Here is a 13,553-nt window from a genome sequence, read left to right on the forward strand (position 1 = left end):
AAGAAAAGTATAATAAATTAAAGCTGATGAAAGGGATAGGATGAAAGTCAATTGTTTTAAGTACAAGAGGAAAGAAATTCCTTACTCAAAACAGAACATATGAGAGATTGTATGAAGGAAATGGAAATTAAGAGTCAAATAATAAAGAAGGGAAATGATAGTGTTCAATAGAATGTGGAAGAGTCCAGACTCTCTTGGGAACCTTCTATCTGTTGTGATTCCAGCATGTACAAACAAACAAAAATCCCACATGAATTGTTTGGGTGGGAATGGAGTTAATAGAGATGCACATGAACCTGATAGCTGAGGGATAAAATGTTTCTTGGTTTTCTGGATATGCCAGATGGGATCTGAAAGACCTGGTGATTTGAATGGAAAATAACACAACTGTTTTTATGGTTTTGATTTTAGCATTTTGCTCAAGGAATACAACGAGAACAGAATCTGGAGCTCAACATACATATTAAGTACTGTCAAACAAATATTAAATTCCATAAAAATCACTAATTAATGCCAATGATATGTTACTCAAGTTTTTATTATTGATGATCCTTATCTGTGGGAAAAATTTAAAAAGGCCGCCACAGCAGCGCAAGCTCGCGCTGCCGTGGCGGGTCCCACATCAGGGAGGGAGATCTTATGGTTCCAGCGGCCTGAGGGCCTTGGTGGCGGCAGGCCCCAGTAACACGAGGAAGTCCTTGGTTCCAAAAAGATTTATTGTCATGACGGATAATAGATGGATCTAGGCGTACCCCCCCAAAACTCAGGGCAGTCCCGAGTTATATAGGGAGGGAGAAAGGGGGAGGATTGGGGGAGGATCTGGGGGAGGAATGTTTAATTTCCTCTGCCCTCTGGCCTTCATTAGTATGTAAATCTCTAGGGCCTGAGGCCTATAGCCTGGCCAATGTGACTCTATGGAAATGTGACTGTTTTCAGGATCCTAGATGATGGGAGGTACCGAACTCCTGCCGGTTCTCATGCAGAATTCCACGGAGAATCTCGGGGTTCTAAGTACCTGCTCAACCATGACCCAGGATACCCTTATGCAGTCCCACACTTATCAAGTTAATTTTCCCATAAATCAGCAAAAATACTGGATAAAAGTGCAATTTAATTCCCTAGTTGGTGGTATTGATTGAGACTGTTTCTTGGTAACAACAGATATCCTGATTATTCCACAAATGCCTTAGGAAAACTACATGATGGTTAACTGACTTAGGAAGGCACACAACCTGAGACAGAATTTGTTGACATAGTTTGTACCAGGCTTCATGCTTTCACAAACCACAGTGAAAACAGATGGCCCTGGAAATTTTCCAGCAAGAACACAGGAACTGCTACCCCTGGTGACCTAACAAAGGAACTTCTGTATTTGTGCTAAAGAAGCATTCTGCTCATGCTTACTTAGTGAGAAAGCTGACAGGAACTACCTTGTATACCACATCAATACACAACCTCTCTTGATTGTATTATTATTTTTTTGCTTACTTTAAAAAGTAATAATAAAATAGTAACAAATTATAAGGAGGCAAGTCAAGAGAAGCTTCAAAAACAGATATGGTGGAAGTAGATTGACCCCTCCAGCTGAGGAATCAGGAGACTTAGGTGCAAAGGGTGCTAAAGCATCTGCCTGTTTGGAAGCTGAAACAGAAGCAGATGCTAATTGTAGTCAAGACTGGAAAAAAATGGTAGGAGGAGTAGAGACAGTATAGCAGGGTTCTAAAGAACAACACATCCTGTACTGAGTCAGGATGGAAGGATGGGAGAATACTGCAAGAATCCAGAGAGATGTCATGTCATTAGATATATTGATGCAGGCTCCAAGCTAAGGACTGCATCAATGACCAGGGTAGGACTACTCATGGACTGTTGTACTGGTTTCCTGACAAGAGCTGGAGAATCCCAAAATCCACTGGATTTTCTAGAAGTTGAAATATCAGCACAGCTAAGGAGTGAGGAAATCTAACACGATGGGCATGCAGAAAAATAAATGTAAATGTGTTGTGATGAGGGCCTGGAAACCTGGGGCCACTCCATCCTGATACTGTTTCCTCTTTCACAGCACCAAATGAACCGAAAGCTTTCAAAGGGCAACTTGACAAATGTCCTTTGCATATGTATGATCTCTCATCTGATTAGAGCAAATGGCACAACAGTAGCTAGGTGGTCAGAATTTGAGTGTAGTGTAAAGAAGACGGACAACAATAACTACTACCACTGTAACTTACAGAAAAGTTAAAGGTGAGCTGGAACAAAATGAGTCATATAAAGAGTTGAAATGTATATACCTTCTGAATATTTTTATAAGTATGCTTATGGGTTGGGTGTACCTTAAGGGCTTGTATCTTCAAGGACAGCTAGAAATAAATTAATGTGAACTACATGGAGGATAACTCACCAACACTATGTCCAGAATATAATATCTCTATAATATCTCTATAACATCTGTTTTTTACTGTCCTCCTCTTTAGTGGTTTTTTAACCCCATCACCCCTGATAGATCCATTTTACTTTGTTGGATGTAATAGTTGTTCTATGTTAAATACTAAAATAATTATTTTGTGATAGGATCCATAGATAAGAGGATACATGTGGTATTTCTTTTTGTGTGTGGGTTACTTACTCAGCCTAATATTTTCTAGTTCTATCAATTCATCTAATACTTTCAAGACTTTGTTTCTTTTTGTGGATGAATAAAATCTTCCTGTGTAAACTAGAGATACAAGAAGCACTTCAAAATCTTGTCTCTTGCAAATTTTGCTTTCATTAGTTTTTCATTACATTTAGTAGCAGCAGTATTCAGTAAAACTAAAGTGCCATCTTCAATATTTCAATTCCCATTGGGTCATAGGTGTAGTGACCTAGCTGTTGAATGGTAAAGGTTATAATGCCCAACCTGAGGTTTAATCCTATTGTCCCTGAAGACTTGATAGTTCTTTAAAATCTGCCTGGTCACCAAAACCTATAGCATCTTTCTCTGGTTCTTTCTGCTTTTCTCTCTACTTCTGTTGGCTTCGTTGTCCTGCTCTGACCATTCACAAAGTGCTCAGATTGATTTTAAGTTGGAAGTGATCACAGATATTATTGAGTGATCACAGATTTTAGTGTCAGCTTCTTTGAGGAAAATATGAATTCAGGATATAGTGTGGGAAGCTACTGCTTCTTGAAAGCTTGGACATTCAAAAGGTGATAAGGAACATACCACCAGATTAAGAAAGGCTCACTCAGGTGCAGGTGACTTTACTCACTGTGTCATATCCTGGTTGGTATATGGTACTCTGAGACAGAATTGGTGTAAGTTCTATTGTAGGATGCCAGTTATCATACTGACCCAGTTTGGGAATTCAGGCCAGTGGGTAGACAGGTCTCAGTCTTTCACTTACAGCTAGTTAACTATGTTTACCCTACTATTTCTTGAGCAATCAAAAGACAGTCAAATCATCCTGACAAGCCTTGGTCTAGGATTTGATACCATCATACTGTTGACAATCATATATACTCAGAACTATCTATCAAAAGCCAGATAATAATACAAAGATGGGTTGTGTCAAGCAGTATCTGGTTCTTGGAATTCTCATGTAAATTTCAGCTGTTGTATCACTAGGTAGAATACAGGCTTGACATAAAATTACATCACAATATCACCAAGTGGAGGTCACAACATCTGATAGAGCAAGTTTCTGTGACACCCATGGAATCTTCAGCTGTCTAGCTGTGATCTGAAAGGTGGTAGTTTTCTAGCCTTTGAAACATCACTTGGGACTGTTGCCATCACCAGAGCCTCAGCTTTATCTAACTTTTAAGAAAATTTCCTCTCTATACAAGCACCCACTCCTCATCACTATCATAGTCTACATCACTTTTACCTTCTTTCTGTATCTTCTATTTCGGTTTCATGGTTCCAGTTTTGATTTGAATAAAAAATGACTCTATGGGCTCATCAATTTGAATGTTATTCATAAGGGAGTGACCCCATGTAAAGGTTTTAGAAAGATTAGAAGGTGTAACCTTCTCTGAGGAATTATATCACTGCTAGGTGGGCTTTAATGTTTCAAATGCTTACACTAATCCTCTCTGCCCGCAGAACTGAATATAAAGCTTCTGGTATGGCTGCAGTGGCATATATACTACCATATTCCTTGGCATGAAGGTAATGTACTGAAAGTGTAAGCAAGTTCCCAACTAAATGCTTTCTTTTATCACAGAAGCCTTGGTTTTGGTTCATTGTGTCTTTTCACGGTAATAGGAGAGTAACAAAACACCAATTAAGATTATATTATAATAATAAAAGAAAGGCTACAAGAAAGAAGTATTTATTGTTCTTGTACACTATGTCTGAGTAACCAGGAGATATCAGGGCAATCCGCTTCAATTTATTGCATAGTTGTCTGTCTCAAAGACCCTGTGGAGTGTTCATATTGTCTAGAGCTTGGGCCAAAGATATGGCAAAATGGTTGAGAGTACTTGTAGCTTTTTCAGAGGACCCAAGTTTTATTTTCAGTAAGCACAAAGTAGCTTATAACTATCAATTGATCCAATTCAAAATATGTAACTTCCTCAAACATCTTCCTCTGACACCTAGCAAGCACATGAAGCACATGAAGCATATACATATATGTAGACAAAGCACTCTTACACATAAAAATAAAGTAAATAAATTATAAAAGAAAAGATGCCTGGTGCTAAAAAAAAAGGGGGGGGTCCTATGAATTACTTTTTCCCTATTAATCCTTTTGATTAAGGTAGATTAGACAAAATAGGTATATTTCATAACTATGTTTTCAATTATTCAAATTGTATTTTTAAGCATTGTTGCCATTCACCACTTCCATATATATATATATATAATCACTCATTCGTACAAAGGACAGAATTTGAAGGAATTATTCATGAGTATAAAGTATAAGAGAAAGTTCTAGAGTCCTAGCACCTTTATAGAAGGAGAAGAAGACGAAGACAAAGACGAAGACGGAGAAGGAGAAGAAGAAGAAGAAGAAGAAGAAGAAGAAGAAGAAGAAGAAGAAGAAGAAGAAGAAGAAGAAGAAATCATTCTATAATAAACAAGCCAATTTCGTTTTAGTATATTTTTACTACTAAAAACTATAGTCTATATTTTGAAATTAGGCTGAAGAACTATGCTGTAAACATTTTCAATAATGTATAGATATTCAAGTAAAATGATAGGAACTGTTTCTAAAACTCTGATAAATTACCTTGACACAAAAAGCAACCTATGGGGAAAGGGTCTCACTTCCAGTTGCAGGTTATAGTCCATTACTGAGGAGACAGCAAGGTAGCAGGAACTTGGAACAGCTGGTTTACATATTACATCCAAGACAAGAACAGAGGAAGGTGGGCATCTCTAGTAATTTAGAGATTGCAAGATATCTGTCCAGGCCATTCTAGATTTTAGAATCTCTTTTGAGAGGTCTAGTAAAATTCTAATCAGTCTGAATTTGTAAGTTATCTGGTCTTTTCCCCTTGCCACTTTTAATATTCTTTTCTTGATTTTTAGATTTTGTGTTTTGACTATTAAGCATTGGGATGATTTTCTTTTCTGCTTCAGCCTAATTGGTGTTCTATAAGATTCATGTATGTTTATAGGCATCTTGTGCTTTAGGTTGGGACTATTCTATTATTTTATTTAACATGATTTCTGGGACTTGCAGCTTTTTTTTCCACCTGGTCCTTTCCTTATATATGTATATATGTATTTATGTATGTATAAATCGGTTATATTTGTTTACATTTCAAGCTCAGATTACCCACAATACAACTCAGACCATAAGAAGCTCAAGAAGAAGGAAGACCAAAGTGTCAATGCTTCAGTCCTAGATGCTTAAGTCCTTCAGTACTTAGAAGGGGAAACAAAATAATTAAGGGAGGTAGAGGGAGGGAGTGATCTGGGAGGATGAGAGGAGGGGGATGATAAAAGGGGAGGAGAATCAGGTGTCAGAGAGACCAGGAAGAAGTACAGAGGGTCTGGAAATTGAATGGAGGTGTGTATCCATGGGGGATGGGGAGCTGTCCCAGATGCCAGGTGAGCAAGAGGTTTTCAGGACCTAAAAGTAATGGCATTACCCAAAATACCCAATACAGGGGACATGGAACTTATAGAGACTATATCCAGTGGTTAGGCACAGCCCAGGGTTGAGTAATCAAGCCATCCCCCCACCTCAAAAATTTTAATACAGAATTGCTTCTGTCTAAAGAAAATACAGAGACTGAGTGAGGCAAAGACTGAAGGAAAGGCCATCCAGAGACTGCCCTTCCTAGGGATCCATCTCATCTGCAGAAACTAAACCCAAACACTATTGTTTATGCCAAGAAGCACTTGTTGACAGGAGCCTGATATAGCTGTCCCCTGAGAGGCTCTCCCAGAGCTTGGCCAATACAGATGCTGATGCTCACAGCCAACCATCTGACTGAGCATGAGGACCCCCAGTGGAAAAGTTAGGTCAGGGACTGAAGGAGCTGAAGGGGATTGCAAACCCATAGGAAGAATAACAGTATCAACTAACCAAACCACCTAGAGCTCATTGGGGACTAAACCACTAACTAAAGATTATATACAGAGGGACCCCATGGATCCAGCCTGTCACAGATTTGGCAGAGTATTGCCTTATCTGACATCAATAGGAGGGGAGGCCCTTGGTTCTGTGGAGGCCCAATGCCCAACATAGGGGGATGCTAAGGTAGTGAGTTGGGAGCTGGTGGGTGGGTGGGCGAGTACCCTCAGAAGGCAGGGAGAGGGGGATGGGATACTGGGCTTGCAGAGTAGAAACTGGGAAGGGGGAAATCATTTTCCATAGCTATTAGTTAAATAATCGAATTGCCCCATTCTATGTCATTGTTTATTTGCAACAAAATGAACATTTTAACAAATGCTTACAACATAAATTTAAGGAAACCATCATTAGTACTAATAGTGATTTTAACAGCTTTAAACAATGCTTAATGCTTTCTCTGTACTCAGGGAAATGTATGTCCTTTGATCTCTCTCATTTTGACCACACACCCCTATTCTTCACTGAAATTTTCAGATATCACAGAAAATTCATAGATATAGTCTAGTGGTTTATCTGCTTTCTAGATAGTAGTAGATTTACCACTATACCCTGAAATGTTACTGTGGTCCCAAATGTACTAGTCTATTTCCAAATATTTCCAAAAAAAATACTTAGTTTTTAACTCAAAGATTAAAATATATATCTTTAGTTTAGCAAATTTTGGTCGAGTCCTGTTCAGTATATGGAATGCTGGGGCAGTGGGGTGGGATAGTGTATGTGGGAGAGCATTCTCTTACAGGCAAAAGGGAGGACGGAGGGCATATGTGGGATGGGGAGGTGGTGGAAGGGTAATCAGGAAGTGAAATATCATGGGATGGGTGGGTTGGTGGAGGGGGTAACCAGGTATTTTGATGTCATTTGAGATGTAAATGAATGGAATGGTTAATAATAATAATAAAAGACCTGGAAATATTTAGGTGGATAGAAATTAACACAGCATTGATCTGAGACTAAGAGAAAATCTAAGACTGTTTCCATGATGGAAACAAAGATTGACAGATTCTAATGTACTGGTGGCAATAGTGGTAGAATTTCATTTATTTGCAACTCAATGTCTGGTTCATTTATTTTTTCTTTTTTTCCTTTCAAATGTAATTTATTTAAAGGATAAAATTATACATTTAAATATTGAATTAACATACGTTAATAATACTAACTCTTTAGAGATGTCCTTTTAATCCTTAGCCAGATTCCATTCGTAAGCACAAAAGTAGTAATGAGGTCTTACCTATAATATTGGAAAAATAAATCTAGAATATATTACAAAGAAATAGTATCTGAACAAATTATGACCCAGGCTCATAGTGGGTTATAGTCATTGACTAACATTGTTATATGAATTAGATTTTGTCATGTACTTAACAGCCAATTAATCATACATATACTAATTTGGAAACTTCAGCCTGCCTTTTGTATCCTGAAGAAGAATGTCGTAATGTGTCATTCACACAGTGTCCTTATAAGAATGCCTCATCTATAATTATGTTGTTAAATGCAATTCTTCAGAAACTTCAGAAAGGTATTTCATGATTATAATGCTAATTTTTTACAAGATAATTCTGAGTTTTCACAGTCCTTAAAATGATAGAACTTTCTCATCTTAAAAAAATAGAAGAGTTGGGGCACTTCAATTACTAATAAAATTATGTAAGTATAGGAATTAAACTATTTTAATAATGATAAGATAGAAATGTGTCTACTTAATGATAATATTTATTTCTAATGAGTATTTAACATCAATATATATATACCTTTATGATGATATATCATTAGAATACACTGTACATTTGTTTTCAAGTTTACTTTTATTAAACAACAAATATTTAAAAGTATTTATTTTAAATTTGTGTGTATACCCATCTCAGTGTATTTTCTACTGCATGTTATTGCCTACAGAAAGTTTGAGGCTATCATAAAGCCTGGAGTTGTTGTTGTGAGTTGTTGCCCAACATGGTTTGACAGGGAACCTAACTCCTGGAATAAGAAATACTGAAATGATGAGCAGTCTCTCCAGACCCAAAGGCCTAACATCTGAACACCTTTCTGGTTTAAAATAATTATAGATGAATCTTCAATCCTTTGTGCTTCTAACATTGTTTTGTAAAAGATTATCACATGCTATAATTTTAGGTATTTATTAGCTTTGCCCACGACAGTTGGGAGATAAGGATCAGAGATGAATTCTTTGGAAAAGTTTCCCTTGAACTTTGGATACTTTTATATCAAGCAAGAGAGTGTCACTTTTAACAGAGTCAATGTACTGATTTTAACCACTAGTTTCCTTAACTGAATCCTCTAATGGATTCCATTCAAAGACAGGAAAATGAGTATCTCACCCTTAAAATTAATTGTACTCCATATTTTCGTGGCCTTGAGTGCTTGCAATATTGAAATAAAAAGTAATAAGTTCATTTATGATCTCTGAAAATGTAGATGCTAACACATGCCTGTTTATGCCTTTAATATTTATTGTTTCCAATATGATCAGAAACTATCAATTGTTTGAAATGCTGTAAATTTAAGTGAGGGAGCTCCTTTTTCTTTTTTTTTCAGTGAAAATAATCTGATTACTGAGTAGGAAATTAAATTAAATATTTCCTAGAAGAAACTACAAATTATAACATTTTTGAAATTACCTAGGTTAAATTATGTAACAGTACATCAGACATTAAGTGAAAGAGATTAAAGCAAGGTAAGTTTGATAGAAATAGAATTACCTCAGCAAAGAATTACAATACAAAGACTGTTCATAGATTAATTGTGCAAGAATTGAAATCCCGAAGAGAATCCTGAATTCACATCTAGATCAATGATTACTAGAGCTTCTTCTGGAAATATATCACAAATCGGAACATTGTAACAGGTTTCTGAGTGAAGAAGGACTGTGTTATTCTTTGCATATAGTTCTCTCGAAGGGAAATATGTACCTGCATTTCAAAACTAGTATCAAAATATCATTTAAGACTAAATATGATGTTATGGGAATACTGTAGTATTTGCCATCATAAAATATACGTATTGATACTGCTACAGAAAAAGCAGAACTATGACTACTGGGATCAACAATGAAATCTCAGCTGACACACATGTCTTGTAGGGATGATCTATTCTCTCCTAGACAATCTGTTGTAGAAAATGAAATATCTCACCTTCATTCAGCTTGTAAAAGTGAAATTACTTTGGTCTAACAAGTAGCTATTAGTGGTAATCAGAACGTAAAATTGAAAATCAACTAAATATATGCATAAGATTTAGTAAATATATAAGAGCCTACTATAATGCCTTTATCAGGAATTGATAAAAGTAGTTTATGTCAAATGTTAAATGACATGGATTGTGGGGTGGTGGGCTATGAGAGGCATCTGGGTGTCTGGTCAAGTGCAGGTCTCGAACCCTGAACCCTAATGGGATGGCAGGTGCTTGGCTTTGTTCCTGTGCTTCTGGTTCCTTTCACTTAGCTTCAGCCCTTTATAGCTCCTCCCAAAGAGAGGTTTGTGTCACCTAGCACAGGTAGAGGTCATGACTACAGGCCTCAGCCTCAAGAGATTTCCATATCAATGAGATACATAAAAGCCAGAGGGCGTAGCCAATTAAACATTCCTTCCCAGACCCTCCTCCTTCCTCCCTCCCTATTTAACTCAGGTGTGCCCTGAGAATCGAGGAGGTGCAGCCACATTTACTTTCTGCCATGACAATAAACCTTTTAAACCCATGGACTTCTTCGTGTCTTTGAGACCTTCTGTGGAGAACTGTAGAGGGGGCCTTAAATTACTGAGCCACTGTTTAATCTCCCGCTGAGGACTTCTCTACAATCATGCCTCAGAGGTCACCAACTCAACCAAGCTAGCCGAGCCACCCAAGCAAGTGCCATAACCAAGAGTCTCTACCCGCGGGTTGCTTTGGACTGTTGGGACTTCACTCCTCCTTGTTCCTCTCAGCTGCAGGCTGATCCAGCCTGTATGCCCTCGCATCTCAGTACTTCCGCGGCTCTCAGTGGCATCCAGGAGCCAAAAGACAAAGACCACCAGTCTCCCGGTCAGCTGTTAGCCCAAAGACCCCCACTCAGGAGCTTTGCCCTGGCAGGACTTCAGGCTGAGACCTATCCTTGCCTGTGTGGAGTCCTGTGCCTTCTCAGCCCAGTGTCTGGCCGGCACCACGTGGAGTCAACTCAGTCAAATTCCTGTGCTTTTGCCTCCCTGAGCAGTGGTTCCAGGCACCTGGGATGACAGTCATACAGGATCCACAACTCTGCCCAATAGGACCCATGCCCGTGCATGAGCTACAGCCCCACAGTGGATGGCTAGTCAAAGTTTTATAAAATATTTCCCAGATATCACTTTATTTGCTTTATTGTGTGTATTCTAGAATGAGTGCAAATGAACAGATACTGTATACAGTACATTCTCTAATTAGTCATGGTACCAAGCAGATTTTTTGGTTTTGTTTTGTTTCCAAATTTTGTGTTTATGGATACGTTTCTAAGTCTTAAGTTAGTTGCCAGAGCTTATCATAGTGCTTCATCCTAATCTTCGTTATATTTCCAAACTCCTAAATAATTGCAATATATGGATGAGTTAATTCTTATATTTTCTAAGAATCTTTAGACAGAAATTAGACAATTATCATTTTCTTGACATCTGGTACCCATTATTTTCATCCAATAAGTTCTTAACTAATATAATGTAATTTTTCAGGACTTCTATGCTATTTCTCATTTCATTATTCAAACAAGAATTAATTAATTCAAATGATGAGCATAGTTTTACTTTAAGATGTGAATACACTTAAAGGAAATATCATGACTGCACATACCATCAGTGTCAACTCTTTCCATTGTAGCCATCATATATGGAACTTACTGATTGCCATTATACTAACTTTACTATGTTTATGTCCAAAAATGACACCCATTTCTCATCCATATATCCCAGTCTCATTTTTTACTCCCAATTTGACCTAAACTTCTTTCACCTCCACTATTTTCCCTTCTTTCCTCCCAACTCACCTCTCTCTCTCTCTCTCTCTCTCTCTCTCTCTCTCTCTCTCTCCTCTCTCTCTCTCTCTCTCTCTCTCTCATTCTCTCTCTCCTTTTCTCCCATCCCTTCCTGTTTTCTTTACTTCCTTTTCCTTTTTATTCCATTTTCTTACTTGAAGGTAGATACTGGTAAAATTTCTTCCATTTTCTTGTGTTAGGGTAGATACTGGTAGAAGTGACAAAGACAAGCTTTGAAACCACAAGGTAATTCAAGGCAGGAGGTGAGCTGTGGGGTGGGTGATTGGGGTCAGTGCTTATGGTAGCTCACAGGGGTCACTGCTAAGAGCAAACCATTTCGGCTGCTGTTTATGGCAGCCACATATTAGAGAAATCATGCAACAGGATTTTCTCTGAGAAAACAAAGCTTGATTCATTGGGGCTGTCACTCCCTGTGTACAGTGAGAAACTCAGAGTTTCTCCAATGAGGAATTGTGAGAGTCCATCGACAAGGAAGCAAAGGCAGGCACCAGTAACTTTACATACACAAATATATACATAATATATACATACATACATACATACATGTATACATACCTGCAGACAAACGCATATCCACTCACATTGAAAGGCTTGAGAAAACCTCCAACAAACAGGCTCTAAGCATTTTACGCACACACACACACACATACACACACATACACACACACAGACACATACACTCACACACATACACACACATAATTACATATACATACAAATATGTATGTATATGTAAGAATGTATATAAATATATATAACTAAATATATATATATATCACATATATAAGAATAGATATGTATGTATATATTTATATATGTATATATATCTTAAGGAAAATATGTATATATACATATATGTGTATGTATCCTAAGGGGAAAAATATACATGAATGTTTATATAAGAATATATAAAAATACATAATATATTACATATAAGTACATATGAATATATATATATATATCTCCTAAGAATGCATATCTATTCATCATCAGCAATTTTTCTTAAATCACATCATGTAGTTGAAAGAAAAAAAATAGGTACAGGAAATCAATTATCACCAGTTGAGCTACAGTGAGAATCACATCAATCAGTACAGTCCTTGTTCTTGTTTCTGACCTTAAAAAAATCCCTAGAGTAACTATTAAGAGTATGTCTTTCTGAACTTAAAATTATTCCCTAAGATTTACTATATCAGAGCCAGCAGCAAAAAAAATCTCAACCAAGTTTCACAATTTTTTTTTAACCAAGGTTTTCTGAGTGTGGTGGTCATAGCTTACAGTCCACATTTCTAAGTTCTTTCTTTGTGTGTTGATTTAGTCATAAATCTGGTCCAACAGCAATGCCTGAGAAAGACCAAGCACCATTATTTTGACTGCCAATGGTATTGCTCCAGTGAGGAACTAGAAACCCCCTTAGAGTTTTCATATAATTGTTAGCTTAAGAGGGATGCAAAGGCAGCAAGCAGAGCAGAACTCCACAACAGCATGATGTTCTCAGGAATAGTAGTTCTCAGACCATGCTTGTTTAAGATACACCCATCATAGCTGTGCTAACTGGCGGGCTACATTCCATGAGTTCTGAAGCTGTTTGTCTTTCCTCCTGCATGGCCTTCATCAGATAATAGGTTGTTTTTGAAAATGCTTTGTTACGGATATCCTGGAGTATTCTGTCCTGCTACTCAGCTTCTTGACTACCTGAACATTAAATATAAATGAAATCTTACATGTTGTGTGTGATTATTTCCATAGAGTAGAAACGTCTCAGAGAAATATGATATTTTCATGTCTATTGATTAGATAAGACTAAATTGTGTAGCGTTTTAATATCCTGCCCTTTTCTTGTTACTGATTTGTAGTTACATATATGCTTCTTTCAAGTTCAGTCATTATTATGTTACTAAATATAGTGATGCAGATGTTTTATAACAAATCACTCTGTCTCTCTCAGTGTTTCTCTCTCTCTCTCTCTG

This window comes from Grammomys surdaster, unplaced genomic scaffold (genome assembly GCF_004785775.1).
Source record: "Grammomys surdaster isolate TR1022 unplaced genomic scaffold, NIH_TR_1.0 372, whole genome shotgun sequence".
NCBI classification, from domain to species: domain Eukaryota; kingdom Metazoa; phylum Chordata; class Mammalia; order Rodentia; family Muridae; genus Grammomys; species Grammomys surdaster.